The sequence below is a fragment of the Varroa destructor genome, unplaced genomic scaffold, assembly GCF_002443255.2.
Source record: "Varroa destructor unplaced genomic scaffold, Vdes_3.0 BEIS01000004.1, whole genome shotgun sequence".
In the NCBI taxonomy this organism is placed as follows: domain Eukaryota; kingdom Metazoa; phylum Arthropoda; class Arachnida; order Mesostigmata; family Varroidae; genus Varroa; species Varroa destructor.
The window spans coordinates 13,128,961-13,152,757 of NW_019211457.1; the positions used below are offsets into that span (position 1 = coordinate 13,128,961).

The window sequence follows — 23,797 nt, forward strand, 5'->3', positions numbered from 1 at the left end:
ACGGCGGCACTGTGCTAACGGCTATCGCTAAACGTAAACACATGAGCAGTAGTGAGGTGAGGTCCGAGTTTGAAACCAGACGTAGACAGATGATTGATTCGCTCTGCTGTGAGGGGCTACCAGCCACCCCCTAAAGTGGCAATGTTTCCTGGTGCTGATAAAATCAAACGGAGCAGAATTTTAAGATTTTTTTCTACTTAGTAAAAGTCATAGGACCATAGCCAAGAACGAATACTGTCATACTTTTGAAAAGCGTTGGGCTGGGCGGTCAAACCCGTAAATTGCAAAAAAAATTTTATACTTTTCTAGGCCATCCGCCAAAGATGCTATTCCTCTGCGGAGTATAAACAGGCGTTGGGGATGGTTTTCAATACTAGTAAGTGTTCTGAGCGATGATGTCACCCAAAAAGAAAGTCTTTAACATCAAGTACACTTAAGCGAAGCCTGCTTGATATTGAAGGTAGCAGCTCGGAATTGCCTGCTGTTTTATGTAATGCGGCCCACTGGTGGTCCCAGCCGTAAACCTCGAAGCATTCACTTTATAGTAGTCGTTACGAGGAATTTTGTTCAGGGGTAATCTTTACCCCTCGACATGCACGCATTCACTTTGGGGCAAACAAAATATTACTTTGTTGCGTGAACACTAGCTGAAATACGCAGTATCGTTGATATGGTAGCCGGTATACCGTCGTACGTTAGTACGAAACACTGAAATTAGGATGACCCTGAAAACTTAGAGCGTTTGCTTTTTCTTTTTAGGCAAAGTATATGCGCTTCAATATTATATTACGACTTCAATATACGGACATCATTTAAACGTTTTACATTGACAAAATTGCTACCGCAGTGAGAGCGTTATTCAGCCGGGGTTATACGATGCGTAATATCGTTACCATTGCCCAATTCACGAAACACATCAAAGGAGAAGGCTTATTAAAATATAGAATTTTCGTTTATTTCACAGCAAATACATCGCAGATAAATATATGCCCCAAACAGACTATCTGTTCTGTTCGGGTAAGGCCGAATATTCATCACCTTAGGTCGAAATTAAACGTTACGTCATGTAAACAAAATATATATCCAACCGGAGATGATTTTAGATCACATCTAGACGAATCAATCGTATACGATATTTACTTTGATTGTTATAAACAACGCCAATCTACGGGATAAAATATTCTCGTAATAATTATCCGTACCGATGGTGGGGACTGATCGATGCTCAAAGAACATGTGGATTTTCCGTCGTTTGTTTATTATCCCCCATTCCATCTGACACATAAACAATCTGGTCAGCTTCACTCCCAGAAGTCCACTTTTCGAACAGCGTTGACAAGCAGCTGCTGCTGTGCAAACGTGGAGATATCTCGTAACGGATAGCAAAGCGAAATGAATACGCCGTCAGACCTCTTCAACTGGGTCTGTACATTTGTAACGCTCTGTAACAGTTGGATGTTAGATAGGTTATATCGCCAGGGGCGAGAGGGCTGTAGTACGCTGTAGGTAGGCCGAGACCCACCTAACTGTAAACGAACATGGGGAATCTGGGCATACGATAGTAGCTCTAATATCTTTCTCTGTTTGTCTACGTGGAGCTGATCACTGGTCTGCCCTATGTATATCGTGGCTTGGTGTAACGCCAGCCCAGAGATAAAGAGATACAGCAGAGGACACAGCTTCACTTACTTCAGGAGAACAACGCGTTTAGGGCTGTGCGATTTCGACCATACTAGCTTATTTGGTGATATAAGTAGCTGAGCAAATCAACGCAGAAAATTAATAGTTTAACGTAATGATACACAATATCTAGTTATAAAAGGGTAGATGAGCGATTGACTTCTACTAAAGAATATACAAAATATGATAACAATCATATATAAAGATTGCTTTATTTAGAAGAAAAAAAAAAATATATATATATATATATTTAATCGCTGGTATGCGTTCCAATTCCGAGAAAGCTTATCTGATATACTTGGCAGCAACTACCCTTATATGTGTGCATATGGTTTGCATTCAATATGTTTCTGGAAATATACAATGCGCATGGAAGTCCTTGAATGAAGTAAATGTTTGTATGCTTCGACGGGCAGTGCGGCCAGTACTGTTGTAAACAGGAGCATCACTGATGTGGCGAAGTAAAGACGACGAAAATTTTGACTGCGGCAAAATGCTTTCGTAAAATCGTTGAGGTGCTATTGCCGCTGCAAGGAAACTCATTCTCCTACTCAATATTTCTGTTCGTTGTCCGCATCAGCGCCTGGAGTCGAACCTTTACGGGCCTCTGGGCAACAATCATCGCACCGTCAGCATCGTCCCAGACACCTTGTTTCCTCTTTGCCGAAATCCATCATTGAAGCCTGTGGTAGCGACGTTTGATAGGCTTTCGATGTCGACATCGAAAACTGCGAACAAGAATGAGGTTATGCTGTCCAAATTCTTTCCTGTCACTAGCGATGCTTGTCGCATCCTGTCGTCCTGTACAAAATATCCCCACGAAAACCCCGGGACGATCTTTTATTTCAGTCGTCATATTCCAACAGCCTAACACCGGCTTTTGCCTCTTTTCATTTGTCGATTATCCCAGCACAATTTCCGTACTGAAGTTCAGAGCTACGAAGCCTATTCTCGAGACTTGGCTTCAAGAAACCGAAGTCCTGACCCGAGTCATCAGATCGTATTCTGTCCATCTCGTCTGCCTGTTGTGCCGGCGGTTCCCCACGAGTGCGTTGTTCGACTCCGCCAATGCGTGTCCATATCTAAGTTGAAATACTTTGAGAAGCTGCGCCCTGTCGACCGCCTCTTCGAAAGCTATCCATTGCTTCTTGTTGAAGGGCGCGTGTGCGCCAAATTTCAAATCAAATACAAGACAACTGAAGCGGGAGTCTGGGCAATTCTAGGCTAAGTAAATGCGTGTTACATTTTGAGCCCATCGGTCCGATGACGATCTATAACTGATCCACTTGTCATTACACTGACGTTACCGACAGGCAGCAACTTTAGTTCGTGTCTCAGATTCAATGAAAACCTTCGGATTCATAGTTTAGCTGGACGAAATATCGTTCGGTTCGAGTTCTTCTCCTCGGCAAGACCGTTTCGATAACGAACTGGTGGAAAAATAACGTTTGGTGAACGTTAATAGTTAATTCTGCTGAAAAAGAACATTGTGGTACTCACTCTCATAGAGCAATAGTCTATTCCGCAGCCATGAGATTCTGTTGCGGTAACCGACGCTGGATAACGTGCTAATAGCAATGATAATGCCTATGGAACTTCGCATGCCCACTCAGTCAAACCTGTAAAAGGTAGCGTGTGATAGCAAGCTACGAATTACGTTCGAGTAAATGAACTTCATTGGATAAGTCAAGATACTCATAGCAGTACCGGCTGCACGCAGTTACCTTTTTCATATTAAGGTGATAACTTTTCACCTCGTCATCGTCGGAAACGACGATTAATGCCCTGAAAGCTGTCAGGTTTTAAACATTTGCCTCGTGATGATACTTAGCGGATTGTACATACGAAGTAATTGCATAGTAGTTCGATCCCTCATCTTATTAGGACTCTGTAACGGTTAGAAGAGGCTGTATTGAGTGGAGAATAGTTTGGAAAATCGTGCTAATGGCCGACGATCTAAGGAAGTCTTTAGCGGTACTACCAATAGTGAAAATTTGAAACGTTTAATTTAGTCAATAGAATCATTCATTATGCTCAAACCGTTTTATAGCTGGGTGGCGTAGTCCGAGACAAGTGGTTGTATGCTATTGGTTTGACTTAGCACATTTCATCCCTCCACAGGAAGTGGGGGCTGCCTGGGCAACCGGAAACTGGGAAATGGGCAGGTATGGGACCCAGCAGACCTGGGCCATGCCGTATCCCTGTAGTTGCTGAGGTTACGCCTGACTTTCATAGCCCACCCGAACAACCTGGATCCCAGACAAAACCCCTATGTACAGCCCCAGCCGGTAGATCCCTCGCAAGAACAAATAGGTGCAGCATTTCAATCTTTGAATATTGAAGATAGTCGTAAAAACCTATTGAAAACCGCGATTTCCAATGTACCCTCCCATTGACTAAAGATTTTGAGGGTGTGACAAGGGGCAAAGTTTTACGTAAAACATCTAATTAACTTCGCAAAAAATATATGTCAATACACATTGTTAATCTATTGCATATAAAAATACAGCAAAAGAAGAACTACCTGTAAGTCAAACAATGAAGGTTTCAGTATCGACATCCGGAAAATACCCGCAGAGGTTGCGACAACTGTCAGAAGAATCCTATTTTTACTTAATCAACTTCGACGAAACATTTACCTTATTAACTTCCCAGGTACAGCGTTATTATAAAATGTGTTTGCTTTGTCCTTCCTTCATTAAAACGCAGCCAGCAGCCTATAGTACTTACAAGAAAATATGTTTGCCACCAGGAACTCGCGGCCAAGCAGGCACTCATCAATGTCCATGAGTAGTCCGTACCACGCTGCTTTTCCCGCAGTGTGGGGTGGATCGTCCCCGGAAGCTTCCCGAACCTAGGCGATAGGGGACGTCTGCTCAGGGAAGACAGAGACCGGACGTGACGTCAGGGAACATCCGATTTCCTCGGCATGCAGCCACGGTATCCTGCGGTATGTGACCATACTGTCAACTGTGTTTGAGGAACTTATCTGGTTATAGCATCCGAAGGTGATCGGGTGTCCTTCAAGACGCGCGATATGGTTCCTCATAGCTTTACTGAAAACAGTTTTATCTATAGGTTAGAGAAAGTTTATAGATTGGTGAACGCGCGAAAATGCATAAATAATTTTCGGAAATAATATATTTATAGTATTTTCTTTAATCAGATTTAGTATTCCCTATGTGCCTACCTAATTTGACGTAAGCAAAATCTTCCACAATGATTATTTTCTCCATATTTGTGGATTGAGCAAAATATTTAAAATAAAAAAAAATACGGAATTTAATAAATAGAATAGGGAATGCGAAATAGCAAACCGTATGTCTTGCTTTTGCAGCATTTGTCAATAATCAAATGATAGTTGTTAGTCTGAACAGTTGTTGATGCTGAACGTTGTCATTACGTGACGTGTTACTGCTGTTACGTAAAAGATAAGGCTGCACACGTCAACTTGACGTGAAGTAGGGGTTTCACAAATGTGAAGTTTTCTAGCAAAGAATTAGACAGCGAGTATTTTGTTCCAACCGCGTCGCGATGTCAACAATGGGGTATATCATTACGTTACAGATACATTTATGCGTAGGGGTCGCGTTGACCCCGTTATTGCTATAGGAATGTATTTAGCCTTTAATAAAATCGGATGCCATCAGTGAATTGATACAACAATATGTTGACACAGGAGACAGAGCTGCGATCTTATGAAGTGATCGTGTTCACGCTTAGAGGACGGAACGTGCGGAAACAATGCCCTCAGACTTCAAGCTTGCGTGCTTAATTGTTTCTGTAGCAAGGTGAAGAAAAAGATTGTATTCGAACGATCTATTGGCACTAATAGCCGTATGGATTACCCCATGCCTCACTGGTGTGATCGCATCCCAGCAGTCTCCGGCAGGTGTCTGCAAAGCTAATAGTTCATTGCGCGTAAATTATACCTAATATATGAATTTTATTCACACAAACTATTTCAAGTATGTATGAGCTCTTTGTCAGACTCTAAATTCTTGCGGCCCCTTTTTCCTTAATCTCTTTTTTCAATCAGAGGCTCCATTGACCGTCATCATTTGAGACAAGTAGAATCTGTTTGCTCACTTCCCTATAATGCATAATTGAAGTAGTCAATAGCAAGGCTCTGAAGATGTACGCATATTCGTCTGCGGTAAGACTTCAGATTGATAAGTGCCCATGTACATATACTGGATACTAGAGAAGGGCCGTTCTCTGCTGGTATTAACTCAATTGACCACTTAATATCCCCACTCCATACTTGAGTGGCTGCTAGGACTAATGTTTCTGGAGTCAGGCCCTTTGTCGTCGCTCCCGACGGGAAGAGGATGCACCTGCCTCTTGAAGCAGAAGATCGAAACCACTTAGACAGGCGATTTCAAGTGAGACCTCTTAACCAGTCCGATCCATGGTATGTATGAAGACCGAAAGGTCATCGGATCTAGTCTGAGCGGATAGAGTCGCATGTTTCGAAGAATAGCTCTCCCTATGCCTTCGAAGTAATAGGCTACATATCAGTTAAAGGGCACATAAAACTTCTGTTTTATCCGCAGCACTGGAACGCATCTAAAAATTGATAGAAATTCGTAAGGTTGAAGTGGTGGATATTATGAGTTTGTTGTTCTTTTTATATGTATTAATAGCATATGATTATTTTCATTAATTCCACTAATTAAAATTGTGTTGCAAATGAGGTATGCTTTGCCTGTAGTGCAGTCCTTTTTCAGCAGAGTTTTAAGGTGTTTTGTTATTTTCCAGCAAGAAGATTGCAAGAAAAAGCTACGGTCTTATTACACCTAAATATTTAAAGGGAGTCTATCGCAAACGTGTCATTTATTAAAATCGTCTATTTTGCTATAAAGCCTCGATCCATATGTGGTCGTCATCACTCGCGTGGCTGTGTTATCTTTGACAGCTAAAATTCTAGCTGAAAAATTTGGGGTCGCAGGTTCAAGTTCCCCAAATAACCTATACTATGTGATTGAATAAAACAAACCTATTAAGAAAATGGTGGTAATGAAGCCTAAATTGCTGTCACATTAAGCACCCATATGGCAACATCTTTGAAGGTAGGCAATTCCTCGCATGGCTTACAAAACGAATGACCAAAACTCCGTTTTTACTTTTCCTCACAAAAATCATCCACGCCGTACCAGGTACAAAACTTTGCCCTTTTTTCGCACATCAGACATAAGCGAACTCTGTGCTCTGCGTTTAGTCCGCTGGAGTAGTATTTAAATGACGCCTAGCTAGAACATCACCGCTGGTGAAGAACATACGGTAACATAGTCGACGACGACTGCAGTCTGCTAGGGATGGTCGCACCACTGAAAAGTTGCGAAGTTCGCTGGTCTTTCTGTGCTTGTCCCTCTCTTTTGAACGGAAGTTGGGCCGGAAGTCGAAATGGAGGTGCCTCGTCATTCGACGGATGGAGCTGACTGCCGGCATAAGACGAGGCGAAGAAACAGAACGGGATCTCAGTATAAGGCGATGTTGTGTCTGTGATAGAAAGATTGGAGGTAGGACTGTCGGTTGAAAGGAACCTTTGTCGAGGGGTGCAAGTTGTGTAGATAAAGAGCTTCGGCTGGATGCAGCATGGGGCTTGCACAAGCTGGTCCTCCTTGTAGGACGCCTGTCTGTTTCATAGTCATAGCTGATACTCCCGACTATTTCAATGTCGTTGTTAGAGATTTGGGTCATCAGTGTCGATACGCCCATTTACTGTTTGTAACGCTCACCTATTCATACAACCAGCTATATAATGTTGTCAGTGCATAAAATAATCGTACAATATATAAGATACGAGAAAACTTTTCAAGTTTAAAATGTCTGGTTTCAAAAAAGCAAACAAGCATAGACAGAAAATTGATGTTAAGGCTACCGTCGTCATCTTCAAATCCGTATTTTTCAGCATAACAGCAGGTGTCTTTAGGTAAGCGGCATAAACAAGTTGACATAAAATATACCTGCTAGAAAATTAGATGAAGGGTTGCAAGTTCCCTAGCGCCGAATGACGGGCGGCGTTTATGCCTATCGGTGGCCTCGTAGGCCAACGTTCTGGCAAAATGTGTTGAGAAGTGGCGTTAAATACAGCTGACTCCGTGCAAAGTCCCTTGAAGAGCTAATTTTGACTACCAAAAATTATTGAATTACCGTGTCAAATCTACTTTAAGCCTCCAGAATGAGCATCGCGCTCACTTCCTAGCTTTGTGACCACTTAAATATATTAATCCAACCTGCTGGCATGATACATTGAACCGAGCAATCTACTATCTTCAATGTAAGTTGCTATGCATTGCTAGAGCGCCTTAACTTAGTCGCTTTTCTATAGGCCTGCGCATCCGTTTTTCAAGTACGATTGCGTGTTCAGTTTACAGAAACACTGCACATAACTTTGTCACTAATCTACTAGTATTGATTGTACGTTGCTAGATTGAGGAGAAAAACCATAGACGCCCAAGCCTCGGCAGTTGGCCATGAGCCACACGGAACGAAGGGTGACACCAGGCACAAACAAAGGACACCAGCTTTTGACGTTTTGCTTCCGTTATTTTCACCGAAATGAAAATATGACCGATAGACCTGCAACTGAAACAGAGTACAAAAGACATTTCTACTTGGGGAAATCCAATTTTTAATCAGAAGAGGCTAATGACAGAGAAATCTTTTCGGAACGCGACTGCTAGTACTCGTGTATGTACAAGGCAAACTTTAAGCGTTTTGGCAAGAAGCTTGCTTTAATGAAAATTCTCTCGATCATAGTAACTTATCTGCGTCGTGAACACAAAGCATCGTTGTTGTATTGACGTTTTCTGTCAAAAGGAAACTTCTTATTTCTAAAGATAATTTGTTTAAGTTTATAACTGCTTTACGTTAACTTTGATAACAACGATACTAATCATCTAGTGCTTTTTATTTAGGTAAGTTAAAACTCAGTCTGCTTGGCTGCTTCCAGATTTGGTAGAGAGCACAGAAGTTGTCTTACGAGAATAATAAAAGAAATGTGTTTTTTGTATTGATTTGTTATAACAATTGTAATAATAATAGTGAGGTACCGGGACGGAGAATCTATCGCCACTCGAGATTGCGTCATTGGCTTAGCTAAACACACGGCCCTCGAACTGACGCACGTGGATACTCGCAAACCACTATAAATAATCTACGGCAGCTTTTTACAAAATATTTTTCAGCCAAAAACTTCTTTGCCAAATCAGGCCCCAGCCTACAAAAGACTAAAATAATCGTTTTCAATGCTGTCCGAACCTATATATATATATATATAGTTGCTCGGTTTTTATGTAAGTATAATTGCAACACATCAATGAGAATGTATAAACATAAAAACAATGGCATACCTGAACGTAACATTTCCTTCTTATAATGAATCAAATCCTTTAGATTTGCCTGTGATAAGATACAGTGTATGATATTTAATAGAAATGTTGTTTCCTCATTTGATCGTGGTCGTCGTCCGGCCACACACACACACACATTTGTAACACAGTTTTATGGGACACTGGCAACGTCGTCGATAAAGATGACGCATAACGAAGGTCAAATGTCTGTGTTTCCATCACTCATGGATTCGACTACTTTTCTTTCTCAGAGGGATGTTGCACCTGCTTGATCGATTCGCTACACGATTCGAAGCTCTTCAGATCTCTGTCGGTGATGGCGCAGTCCCCGTCTCTGAGGAACCCTGACCCTTGACCACGGCCGTTGGAGAGTTAATGACAATGTCGTGCCCACACCGCAGAACGATCGCCTTCATATATAAGCCTATCGAATATAACTTCAATTCCTATGTTCTTTCGCCGCTTGGATGGTTTTGCACGCCCACTTGACCAAAGTTGGGGCGTACACTCATCGTATGTTAAGTACGAGTAGATTACGACGAAAATACATGAGGTACAATTGGCTGTGCTCTTGTCGATCAGAGCTGCTTCCTCTGACTGCTACTAGAAGTTGCTATAATTATAATAAATATGAGACCGATTTTGGAGCAGATCTAATGGAGCATACTAGATCTTGAGAATGTGTGTCAACCATTCCGATTACTGATATGATCACTTGTGAGGAGATACCGCTTATCGGGCCCTGCGTTGTTAAACGTCCGATCTACAGGGTACAGCGGTAATATTCTGAATATTAAGTTAGAATGACCGGTTACACTGATAGCCGTTACAGCTAAATAAAAGCGGTGTTGTTTTTTTTTTTTGTTACCAATAATAGATGATTCTTTACCAAAAAAAAACTTGCTAACTGGGGCTCGACTGAGACTAATATCAATAGCCTGTCGTGCGAAAATCGCATGTTCAATCCGGATGTCCGCTCACACGTATTTTGCAGAATCTCAACTTTTTCAAAATATCTATTCATCGCAAGATATTTCAAGTGGGAGTCGTACGCCTGTTACCATGGAATACTTCGGAAATCGGCGAACTTAGTGGTAAGGTCGATAGGAAAAGTTTAAGCACCAGCTCAGCTTAAGACGCAAGGACCAGTGATATGGTTGTAATGACAGGGTACACCTTCCCCAGCCTAAACTAGCCGTATTTGAATCTTAAATACGATGGTTCAAATGAGTCGTGGGCATGCTATGATAGCAGAAAAGAACTAGTTCTGTAGAAAGAAAACCTGGTACGACGATAGTGGTTTTAGTTAACGGTTTCCATCTGAGAAATAAGGTCGCACTAGGCTATCGACGAAGGAACGCTTCCTATGAGCGATGGCAAACATCCTGTCAACAATGCCATATTGACACGTTTGTTTCGTGCTGTTAATGGAGAACGTCAGAACGCATTTTGTTGCGAAAAACGTAAAATTATCATGATAGCTTATTTGGCCACAAAAAAACGATTCATGGAATGGCAAATCTAGGTAACGGTACCGAGTGTTACATCGGCTCTAAAATACTTCGATGTAATGTCGTTAAGATCATAAGAGGGAGAATTTGGGTAGTCTGTGGGGGTTTGGCGTCGTTGCTCCCTTCACTCTTTCGCACTTCACCGAAATAAATTCTACCAATAGTACCCTGTAGCATCCAGTGCCCAAAGCATGGTTCTACACTGGCCTCAACGAAGATTCATTGAATCTCTCGGATGGACGCTTCTTTAATATAGGCGAAACAGAATCGTTAGCAATAGCATTAACGCAGTTGCTCAGACTCTAAAACAAGCGGACCTGTAACCGTTACTGATCAATAATCCGGAAATACTACAGGACAATCAGATCAAAAATCGTTGGCGACGCTAAGCTGATTGAAATAATTATATTCCGTTATTTTCTCTCCAAATGAATTGTATTTAGTGAATAATATTGGATTCATACCATTAATTATACCATTCCGATGTACGTGTCAAGTATTTCAACTCAACTGAAAAGCTCACCTAAGCGATATCCTGTCACTGGACCTCCAGCGCACTCTATTAATTGAGCTAATAATTTTCAGCAAAAAACACACGTACAAAACTTCCTATTTTTTGGACTCGTTTCGTTCTGTACTCCTTCCGGTTCTTTATATACAGCGGCGATGCCGAGTTCCTAAATAGAAAGATATTCTAACCGAGCGTGTTACCGCCATCATTCGCGTGGCTGAGGATAGCTACAATAAGACAATCAAAAAATACCGCTTCATATATCTCCCACACACGCTAGCAGCGATCTTGTGCATCGATACTAGCGTCAGCTCATTGCAGTTGTATGCAGGAGTCGTTCTTATTTGAAAAATAGTGCCACTTTTTGTCAATTTCCGCTCTCAACTAAAAACAACCTCACCGTTCTCCCCTTTCGAAGATGGTTGCCTTGGGGCATGCTTTTACTCACCGTGTCCACGCCTGTAGCACAACATGCCCCTTGCAGCACCTCGACAGCTGCAACAATACGCACGGGAGTTTGACAGATAGCAAGATAGAGTTGCATGGCAAGGGCGGCTGTGCTGGCAGTGTAGGGAGGCTATTTCGAAAGTGCAGTGATAAACCTACCCAAATGAGGGGACCCCTAGGCATCCGGCAGAGTACAGGCAGCGTTGCATCTTGGGAAGGGGTTTTGAAAAAGAAGGATGTTGGGGAATACGCCTCCATTCGAATGATTGTGGAATGCTGTTGGAATGAATGAATTTACAGACCTGAGTCACCCCATGCCCCAAAGTCACCCCACGTGCTCATAGAGCACGTAGGGTGGCTTTGGGATGAACAGTTTGTTCCTGGCCAATGCTATTGTGGTATGACGGCAACCGAAGCTGCCACGATCGCGTCGACAGCAAATCCGCGCGTTTCCGGTTGCATGTGTAGTGTTCTCCTGGGGTATTCAAAGGGCCATCGGGTCAAACTCGTTGAGGTCGAGCGGTGACACCCGAATTGTGTTGAGAATGCCGGCTTTTTCGTAGTGAAAAGGCTTATCCTTAAAACAAAAACCTTACTTATAGAACTTTATGTATTAGATATAATCTTATAAGGTGTGTGTCAAATTGCGTGCTTAGGCAGTACGACACGTACTTGGAAGCGTATGTGTACACGTATTATATTTATTCGTTTATGAAAATACTACTGGTATATCATGACAAAGAAATAACCCACTTTATAAAATTTGACCGCGAGAGTCCTCAAACAAGCTTAGATTGCCGAACATACTTAGCTTTGAGATGGCGACGAGCTAACTGTTGATAAGTGGGGTAAAACTCTGAGTGCAGTTACGAAAGCGGTCGCAGGTAAGTTGACACGAGTGCTGTCAATCACAGACTTTACATAGGTGACGAAGACCACTCAAAACTTCGAGTCATGTAAATATCTGTATACAAGTGTACATCAATCAGACGATCTACACCAACGGAGAATTTGAAGACTCGTATTAGAACCGAAAGATATCGACACCCATAGCTTGATCGACCTGAATTTGGGCTCAACCTAAATGCTACGCGAATCCTGATTTTTCTGTCGCATTTATGAGGACCGCTCTTTTAGCTCACTTGGTACTTCCAATGACCGCCTGATATGGCACCCCCGAACTGGATCAATGAGACACATCACTTATCAGGCTGTCACGAGCTTGACTCACGAATCGGCTAATTTGTTTACTTTAGCTATCGATGCGGGTGATGCTGGCTTCGGCTCTAGAGGAAAGCGTAACCTAAAACGACACCACTCCTAGGAAAACGCCTTTTTCCTCATGAGCCTGCTACTCCGTGGTGAGGGAAATTTAAGGACTTGCGGGTCTCGGCCTTTTCCCCTAGCTACTAGAGATAACAGCTAGATTTAGCTAGCTAAAGAGAGCGTCAAGGACAGCCCATCAACATTGTCAATCTATCAGATAAATGCCCACCTCGTATTAATTAAATGCTTAATAGAATGGCAATCTGTTAAGGGACGACGAAATATAAATTGAATGACTATAAATAAATGGTACCCGTTTTGCGTCTGATACTGCCTCACGCACGTTTAAGTTTAGCAGCGACTAACACACTGCCATTGCACCACCGCGCGGACTGTGCGTCTGATGACAGACTAGAACTGTCATTAATTTACTGCGCACTCACTCGTCTTCTTGAGGCGTTTCTTAACTAGGCGATCTTTGGCGCGATATTTGAATACTAATTGCCTTTGCTAACACCCTCTCTTTCGTTGAGTGGATCGATTCAGCGGGCGATTGTCTATGCCCTTTTTCGACTATACTAGTACTATTCCCTGGTTCCATGGTAATGTCAAAACATCGCCTATGCCAATGGCCGAAGGGAGCTTGTATATATATGTGAGTTCGGGCGTCTCTATGTCACAAAAAAAAGCCGTAAGACTAAACTTTTGATTGTGGTAGCTGTTCACCCTGTCACAATACAGCTTGAGTTATTTGATTTCTTCGAATGATTTTATTGAGTAGTAGCGGTGATCGATGAACTGCATATAGGTTTGACAGGAGTTAACCTGAAAGTGAAAAGTTAGTTCTGCTGAGCCAGCGGAAGGGGCCTTTACGTCCTGCCTAATATTTTGCGCTAATCCGGCCTCCTCGATTGCTAAGTATCGCCCGTCAAGGCCGGGAAGTTGCGCCCCTGGAAGGTGGATCAAGAGAAGCCAACGTCTGGCGATGTTGACACACGTAGTCGAGCTCTATTTGTGCTAAGAGAGAACTGATTCTGAAAAGGAGACCCTCTCGATTAAGTTCAGTTGATTAATTTCGCTACGTTGTTTTCATATGCCTGTATATTATATATGCTATCGAGTATAAATTGTAAAAGCTTTTTTTACTCGAATGCGTTACTGTCTGAGCCGTATTTTTTTGCCGATGATATATCATAGGTAATAATACATGTATGAGCTCCAGCAATAACAGTGAAAGGAAAAGTTTCGACTTTTCGACTAACTTCTAGCAACTTATGAGCTAAGAATCGGTATGCATAATTGTAGTTAATAGGAAATATGCTTCTGCAAGTAAGCTCTGTTATTATCCTACACACTTATGCAACTAGTAGTTTTTATGTGTGCATTTAAGAACAACTTAAAAAACGGCCTTGATTTGTCCGTGTCGTTTTAATCTATGAGTTTAGCAAAAAAAAAAAAGTTTAGGGAAAAATAAAGCATTGTTGTCAAAACTCCATCATCAGGACATGTCGAAGCTAAACTAGGCTCTAATAGTGATTGTGAGGACATAGGCAGTTTGCTTGATGATGATTGAGAAATGTTGAAGTATCTAATTGGGGAAACTGTATACGTTTAGGGATTCTGCACAGTAAGCGCAAAATTGGACAAACGCGATGTTTCTTTAAGAAAATGGTTTTACTGCTTAAAGTGCGCGCGTTATCGTTACATTGCCTGTCTGTCTACTTGATTTCTCGAGCAATCGAACATTTACATTGTGTCAGATAGTAAAGTGACAAGCAGTGACGAATCAACGATAGTGCAGTCACGGCTTGACTGGAATCATCGTATCACTGACACAAGCAAATAGGTCGCGTAGCATAAAATGTGTTATCATCACTAGGACACAGCAGAGACGTATCCAAATCTCAACTACTGAATTCAAATTAACCGAACCACAGAACGAATGCAACGAAATTTCTAGATCGGTTCAAACAAACAAAAAAAAAAAACAAGCGCATAATAAATTAACAAAACTAATGGGTTTGCAACTAATCTGAGACAGTTTCATGAGAGAACTGCAATGGAACAACAACAACAAGTCAATACCGATCGGGCGTAGTACGGCATTATGCTAAAACACCCACAACAGAGTAATCGATACAAATGATCAAACAATCGCAACAGGTGCGTGTCTATAAGTCCCGTTCAGACCCAGGCCTAAGCTCGCCTTAGGTCAGATCGAATTCGGTAGCACTGGTTTTGTGTTAAGTAGTATTCAACGCGTATGTACAATCTAGGCCATACGCAAGACGTCCTTCCTCAAAAAAGACCGAATTATAGGAGTCTGAATGTTCATGAAATGAAGCTAGCGAATACTGCACATGTGTGCCTTTCTTTACGCAGGTCGAGTTGCGCGTTTACTCCGAGCCTGGGAGATTATATTATTTTGAGCACCTTTATCTTTCGTCGTCTGCATTGCGAATGCGGAGATTTTTACAATAAATCTGAACGTGGACTTCGTGTGTAACAAATGTTTAATATCGACCATTCCACAAGCTTCTCAGTTCTAAGTTTCCGCTATTATTATTATTGCCTCTAGGTGAATGCCTGTAATGTGAGGCTTCCTCTTAAGTTCAAGTGGAACCGTGATCTTTACCATCGTTCATTGTCGGACCTAGCGTCCTATAGTATCTGCTGTTGCAGTAGTACTTTATTATTTGTTCCTCCACCGCGATACGTTTAGGGTACATTTGGACACGCCCAGGCACACGTCTATTGAGGGGACCCTCAACATCCCCTACTCGTCTGCCTGCTTATTGTGGTCTTATGCGATACTTGGGAGTTCTGCAGAAAGGAGATGAGCGTGTTATACGAATCTCAGAGTAAACGTGTTGCTATAGAGTTGCTAGGCGTAATGTTTTCTTGCGCTATTTCTATTTGTCCTTTTCTTGGGGGAATTGGAATGGTTTTTAGGTATGTATGTATGTATGTATGTATGTATAAAATGCTGTGTCATCGCTTAGTTAATTATCCGTTGTAATTAAATACGGTAATTAGGGATAACATGCTCTTTTGATAGCTAAAACAAGTGGCGTTTAGAGGAAGTGAAGTTCGCCTAAATTACTCGAAAAGACCCTTTGAATATGTGAAATCTGAAGTTTGCGGATGTACATACTCTCTACGATAGTTACGATTGGCAATAATTACTGACAAGATAAATCGTTGATTTCTGGAGAACTCCAATGTCAAAAGCTCTTTTCCTTAAGGCGGCGTAGGCAACGAAGCGTTCACGGGGCTGCCAAGAATTGACAATTTAAAATGGATCTTTTATCCAATTACCTGTTTAAGTTCCTGTCACACTGGAGCGTGTTATACACTATTATTACTGTGTACAACATCTAAGAGCCTTATACTACCCAGGTAAAAAAGTTGGCCAAATATTATTTTTTTTAATTCGGGCTATCTACATACAAGGTGGTGAACAGTTGACTTAATACAGTTGTTTTCTCGACGAGGCCGACAACATCGGGCCGAACCTAACAAGGCTCTTTTGTTTTCGATAATCTGCTTTCCTGAATGAAAAAGGCGACAGTGATTTTGACGACAGGTGGGGTTCATCGTGCTTTGGCTCGCTCCCCTGTAATCCACCGCCGTTGTAGCTGATGTAAAATGGATTTTGATCTCTGCATATATAGCTAACCTCCCACCATGGATTTGGGAGGTACTTCCACTTGACGAGCGGCTTCGCGTCTATTACCGATCTCATTTTCTAGCGCTGCGTTTGTTTCGGGGATTTGTGCCATCTGCTGATTGTACTGTTCGTGAGCTCTCAGATCGTTATAGACGCCATGTGATAACGATGGAAAGATTTTCCATATGAGTTCCACCAGTTCTTATCAGAACAATACAATGTTGGCGAGGGCAGCGGGCTTACCGACACTGCATTGTACCGAACTGAAGAAGGACCGATCCTTCCTCGCCTTATATGGGGGTCTTGCACTATCAGGAAGAGTACCATGAGCGGAGGTAACAAGTGGAACAAAAATCTCTAGCCAGTTTTCTTCTACCTCAGCTTCTGCCGATGTTGATGAAGTTCATTGTGTTGAGTTAACTAGGTGTTAGCACCCTTATAGTTGTTGATATTGTAACTGTCGACGTATGCGCAGTTGGGTAGCGGCAAGTAGCTCTCAAGTTGAAGTTCTTTCTTCTTTTTGACGATGAAATTTGCCTTGGCCTGCCACACCGCGCGTAATGAACAATCTTGTTTAGATGGAGCACATAGTTGAAGCTGATTGGCTGAAGTCGAAATTACACGAGGGATGGAGGAGAAACCTTGGTTCTGAAGCTGGAAGATACGTACCTCAACGAGCACCCAATGAGGGGCTTTGATGATCTGACTAGGGTAGTGTTGATTGTGTAACAAGGTTTAAGCATGAGGAAGCGCATTTCCCTGTCATACAATGCTTTGGCATCGAAGAAACAAAAAAATGTTATTAGTATTTCATACTAGCCATCATAATATTGAAAGCACTGCCGCGCATCAATCTTCCATCCTGCCATGATTTTCCCATAGTTGTCGATTAAGACACTGCCATCAAGTCATATCACGCTCGTATATTCATTTGTATACTTACCCCAATATGTCTACCTGAAGCACGTCTTTGGTGGGAATAAATCTGCAATCGACTCATTCGTTTCAACTGACTCGACAGGAGGCACGGGCGCGGACCGGGCGAGCCAAACAAACGAGCTTATTCACATCTCTTCACACAGACAACAAATGTTGCTTCTTCCGTCGATGATATTACTGCAAGCAAAGTTAGGTATTTGTCACCAATCTTCATTTCATTGACGCAGAGTAGGCGCATAAGTTCGCGCGGGACATTGCGGCCCTCCACAAAAGTGCCCTTGCTAGAGATTTGCTATAGATCTATGGTTCCGGGCATTGTCGTCACAGCTTCTCCTGAATTGAGCTCCGGCGCGAACTCCTGACTCCTGAGATTCCCCCTCCACTCAATTGGCAACAAGGTATCCCTCCTCGTCGTAGAAGTAGTCCTCGATAGGAGTGCGATAGCCACCCACTAGTTGCAGTGCCCCGAGGAGTCACAGCAGCTTTCCTGAATATCGGACACATAAAGTCGTTTAGGTGCCGACGATTCTGGAACACTATATTGTAATACTGCTGAGACAAAACGTATGGGGAAGACCGAAGTGAGTGCAGTCGCCCCCTGTTGCAGTACAACTATCTGCCAGTAGAAGGGTGCTACTGGCCCAGTAAGTTAGTTAGTTCACAGGACCAATCAATTTGGCTCGTGCAAAAATTCTATCACTTTGTATGAATGCGCGAGAAGTGAAGAAGAAACAGAGTGTTACAGGCGGAAGCAGAGTGATACAAATGCTCGGTACCATTAAACGTAGCTAGCTAGCTGGCTGCCTGTCTACCCAGCCCTGTCGGTCGACTTTCGAGCTTTGAAACCCCACCCATCTCGATCCCTCATTTCGATAGGCTGCTACTTCTATCTGTTCCCCGTCTGTCGCTCACTTGGCTCACGCAGAGCACGAGCGCATTGTGTTGGCTCTATCAAGCGTGTCGATGTCGGGCAACACGAACCAAACTCCGCGGCGCTGCCACCGTTCGAACTCTTGTTCGTCTTGGAACTCTGCACGATCCACCGAACTCCGCTGAACGAGCTTCTCGATGTTCTCACGGGGGCTCGCGTGGCAAGAGACGCGACCGAAGCAACAACAACAGAAAGTAGGGGTGGGGAGTAGGTTAGAGAATGGAAAAGAAGACTGGGTATCCAAAGAGACTCGAGTTAAGCTAGTCGGTCGTACAGTGGGAACCCGCTTGGTTAATTATGATAACGGTGCGCCACGAATCGTCGGCGATGCTCAGCAAGAAGGCACAATAGCGGCTGGAGCACACGGCGGTATATACACATGTATAGATCCCGCTCAACAGGCCAGCTTGGAAGACGGCACACAAGGACAGGAGAATCGGTAGCAATTGTGATGGCTATAACGACTGTTTAACGGGAAGGCTTCATGTCGTGTATTGAGAAGGACACGCGAAAATTATTGACTTTTAGCTGCCCCAGCTTAAGAACCAGCAGGAGGCATCGAAATGACTATAAGGAAGGTGGCCCTTTGAAAACAAGATCAGGAATTTGGGCTGAAGACGCCACAAAGCTCAACGGAGCGACCTGATTAGGCAGCACTGAAGCTTCTACTCCGTTTACTGGCGGTCCAGTTAAGCTCGAGGCGGCCAATGATAAGCAGTGAAGAAATACTGTTTTCTGTCAAATGCTGTACGATACATGGCTAATGGGCCTTGGCTATCGCCATACAGTCGCTGACGACACGCACCAAATATCTAGGGATAAACTTTCAATGGGAGGCTACTGTGAGCGTTTTCATCACATGCGTGACGCCGAGGAGTCAAGCGGGGTCACCCAGTCATGATTTGGCGATGACCCATGCTTCCGTTTATATTGATCTGTGCTGACACCAATTCTACTTATAATAAGAAGAAATGGTGTACATTGAGGTAGAGAAAACGGCGGATAACAAAAAAGAAAAGGTGCTATGGACGAGTTATGATAACCCGCGTAATGATCATTAAATTAGAAGGCGCAAAATTAATACAGTTGAAACTAGAAATAAGCATTTGGGCCACTCAAAATTGGTCCTTACACAGGTAGAGCTTTTATTAAAAAAAAAAAAAAAAAAACTATCTTTTTGGTTTTGATGAGGCTTCTAGAATGCTGAATATCCACGATCAATATTGTTTTCGAGTAGGTTCGTCTTTCGTCAACATGTATAGATAATTCATTTAATCATTGGATAGTATTAGGGTAAAACTAGAACAATTACCTAGCAATATTAGGGTGATATGAAGGTAACTATCGGAATGATATTAGGGTAACCACTGGATAAGATTAGGGTAATATTAAGGGGTTATTATTATTATTATTATTATTATTATTATTATTATTATTATTATTATTATTATTATTATTATTATTATTATTATTATTATTATTATTATTATTATTATTATTATTATTGGGGTAATTACTGAGGTAATATTAGGGTAATATTAGAGTAGTAGGAGCCGGCTGTCGGAAACGATGTCAAACTGTGTGTTGAATGTAGTAGCACGATAGGGTGCTTATTGAATACTCTATTGATATTTGAGGCAGCGAACATTTTGATAACCTTTGTCAATTCAATAACAACAGTTATTATATATTAATAATCATTGGGATCGGTTATATGTTAACCATTAAATGAGTAGACATTACAATTGGGTAATAGAGCATTGGAGATCAACACAATGCACGGTTTGTTTACCAATCGTAGTTTATTTTTCTGTTGACCGAACATAATCTTGCAGAGACTCGCGAAAGCGTTGGCTAGACGCGTAGCAGTTCGTCGTCGTTAGATCAATGGGCGTACACGAACAGACTATTGTCTTCACCAAACAGAGCTCTAACGGTCCGGATAAATAGACGAAGGCCACTAGCCGCAATTTCAGTCTGCCTCTTCGAAGTTTGTGCCAACATTGTGCATGTTATCGGAACATTCGTCTAGCTCTTTTAGTACTACGAAATTGCTTATAACAAATAGCCAGCCGTTCGTCAGAACGAGTGATGTGAATGATTTGATGTCTCAGATCGGAATCAAATCTGGATGAATTCCGTCTTCGGCGGTTGCGTGGAGGAATCAAGCCGACGAATTGTTTCATTTGAATTTCCAAGGTTGGAGAAAATCTGCGCTTTTTTTTCTTACTTCGCCAATAAAAACGGAATATCATTGACGAATAGTCGATAAATACTTACAAAACATCTGCGTGAAATATTAACACGCCATCACCTATTGCGTAGCATTTATGAATCAGATTTCCGTCGGCGCTCTTCTTTCATGCAACTGAGACTTTCTCACTGATGTCGCGTCACTATAGTGCCAAGATTTCTGGCTTAGTATAAGAATACTCACCGACCACTGTGCCGCTTGCCTTCCTGCTAAAGTCCACATAACAGGTAACGATACTCATTTATCAATAGTTTATCTTGCAAAAATAGCGCCGATCATTGCGTAAATTGATTTCTATATGGAGAAACAGAAAAATGGGAAACGTTCAACACGCAGATCTATTCTAAATGAACCTTCCTCCCTCTGATGAATTTGCTTGTCTCCAACGCGGGACGGCGAGATGCGAAAAGTATGCGTCAATCATTACGGAATGCTGCCCGTTGACATTGCCTGATAGACAGGGTTGGCCTGTTGAAAAGCATCGTCGATGAGGTAAACGCAGCATTGTTGGTCACAAATTGAAATACGACTGTACGAAATCACACCGAACCCCTTAGTGAAAAAGACATCCTGAATTAGGACTTTTTAAAATAAGCCAGCATTGATCGCCGTTCGGTTTGCGATTTCTTCCAAATTAAGTCTGCAGCATCTTGTAATCTAAACAAGGGCAAACAAGGGGCCGGCTTTAGTGAAACCTAGCAGGCTTTGTTTTTCACCTAGAGCTATCCAATTCCTTCATAAGACTAGCTGAATATAATTATTTTCAGCTTTCCTACACAGACGGAAGCTTGACTTTTTTATGTACCTTATTGATAATCGAATAACCTTCACGCAGGAACAGTTGCACCTGTTTAAAAACAGCACAGGAAAAGCAGCTGGTGTGCAGGGTTTTTGCCCTAGCTCACTGCTTGCTCCCGGCGGCAACTTCGGGTTAAGACTTCGATTACTGTGAAGATATAAGAAAAACGTAGTAGTAGTAGTAGTAGAAGTACGCTATGAGTAACAAAATCGACAACGAATGCAAAACAGCGACGGGGGAAGCGTTCATCAACGAAAGTAGGGCAACATTTTGCCTCTTTCCCCTTGTCTACGGCACGGGCCTGCGAGTCTGAAAAAGGCGAACGACGATAGAAGAATCGGGAAAACAACGATACAATGCACGTGGCCCGATGGCCATACGCTTACCTGACTTCATATCAAAATGTAGTGCGCCCAGTACATGAGCCTTACAACCGTAAGACTATTAAGGCTACCGTCTACATTCAAGCCGTACACTGTATCATGTCTCTTGGCGAAAAGAAAAGAGCTATGAACGCAGTTCCTAGCTGGTATATAGGTAAGCATTAGTAGTTCTGAAGATACAGAAATACAATTCTAGGTGTGATAATTGCTATCTGAAGAATACCTACCTGGTCTGTATAATGTATAGATCCTTAACCTCCTTAAAAAGGGGTTTGATACTTGCGTTAATAGCAAGTGCGTCGAATGTATTGAGATATTCGTGGATTTTCAGGTGAGCTTAATATTTCAGGCGTAAGTTAACAAGAAGTAAAAAAAGTAACTGTTCGAAGAGCAAGTACTGTTTGAATACTTGTTTCCGAGAAATTCTATCTGAAATGCAATCATCTATTAAGTGCAACTGTAGATGGCTTTCGTTCAAATCATTTAAGAGAACTTCGTTCTGCCTGCAAACACGTACGAATTAACAGAGTGTCACTTCCTCTTCTAGAAGAAAATTATAGAATTGTCACCTCGAAAAACAACAAGCACCCCTAGAAACATCCGCATCAGTCTCATCGCTCATGTTCATCGCCATCAACCCGGCTAGCCCTAGTCCGCTTCGGTGAGTGGATCCCCTTCGATGACTTCCCTTATCCCCCTTGGTAATTTCTTCGAGTGCCCATTGCCTGCCGCCACCGGCGGCGACATCATGTTCAACCTTCTGCCAGTGCGGGACACTTGGACAGAGCCATTTAGTCACCTTGTACCGTTGACACCCCCGTTGTTAGCTGCGGCACTAACTTGCTAGTTCACGCTTCGGGGATCCTGCAATACCTCCAGCCAACAACACATAGTTTTTAGCTCCGCTGGTTCCGCTCTCCATAGCACGCACCGCTCAGAAGCAAAGAAGCGTATTAGGCAGTGACAAGAGGCTAATGTAACATTCATGAGATGGGAGCGCTGCTGTGGTGCTGTTCTTTAGGCTGTTTGTCTCTCGAGGCCAAAACAGTGGTGGTGACTATGGTCCTGCTGAAAATAGGACAAATAACGAGAATTGATCTGCAGTATTCTAGGTTTTTGAGCTTCCGAGTATAAAAATACTCGGATTAGTACCGGTAGAGCAGAAAGAGGGGCAGGGCCTGATCGGGCGACAGTGACCACAACATAGTACTCTAGCCAATCGAGAAGGCAGGAAGGCTAGATAACAATTGTTGTCGGACGATCGGGCCAAGTGCTATTAGAAACCTTAAAATAGTAGGAAGAGTCAAGAGGAGGCAAATAGCAATGTACGCAGCAGAGCTAGATCATGACATAGACAAGCGGACGTACAATCGGGGTCATAGTATCGAAATAAATGAGAATACATGCGTGTGCCGTTGAAGTAACGCGAACGAGAGCTAATATTACTATTATTATGAAGTTCACCGATTTTTGGGAAATGGCGGAGCGTTGGCTGAGAAACCAACTCGGGATCCCGAATCGATGCATCAAAGTTCTACTCACTACGTTACCTCTACGAAGGGCTTCGACAACAAGATTTAATAACAACAATAAAATAGCCACCCGATGCCTATGCCAAATGACTACCGTTCCAATCTTAAATACCCGTCCAATGTAAAATGTTTTTTTGGTGGTATATACCATATTTTGATGTTGCGATTCGGGTTAGTTCAGTTAAAATTGTTAAGTATTAAGCCCCTACATTATGGAATAGACCTCATGGAGTGATAATTTGTTATTAAGTGCTAAGAAGTGTTAGCTTCCGAAATAACTTCGAATGACCTAATAACTGTGTTATTTAGATATTGTTTGCTGCGTAACGTTGTATAATGATAATTTCAATTAATTAATTATCTATTTTCCGTAGGAACTTAGCTTTTTGTTGCACTTTTTGTTACAGAGACGTGTACGTAAGAGATCGTCGGTATACTTAACCGTAATATTAATTTCTTTATAACGTTTGCCCTGCAATGTCATTATTTCCCTTATAATTTCCTATATATACACAC

The 23,797-nt window shown here is 42.3% G+C and overlaps 1 protein-coding gene across 2 annotated transcripts in view; it reads right to left on the minus strand.

Annotated features, from left to right (window-relative positions):
- Window positions 1–23,797, minus strand: part of LOC111249575 (uncharacterized) — a 38,082-nt gene that overhangs the window by 12,873 nt on the left and 1,412 nt on the right. For both annotated transcript variants that reach the window (XM_022803589.2, XM_086988876.1), the window contains exon 2: window positions 4,411–22,613. The gene's annotated coding sequence lies outside the window, so the exon portion shown is untranslated. The remainder of the gene's footprint in view (window positions 1–4,410; window positions 22,614–23,797) is intronic.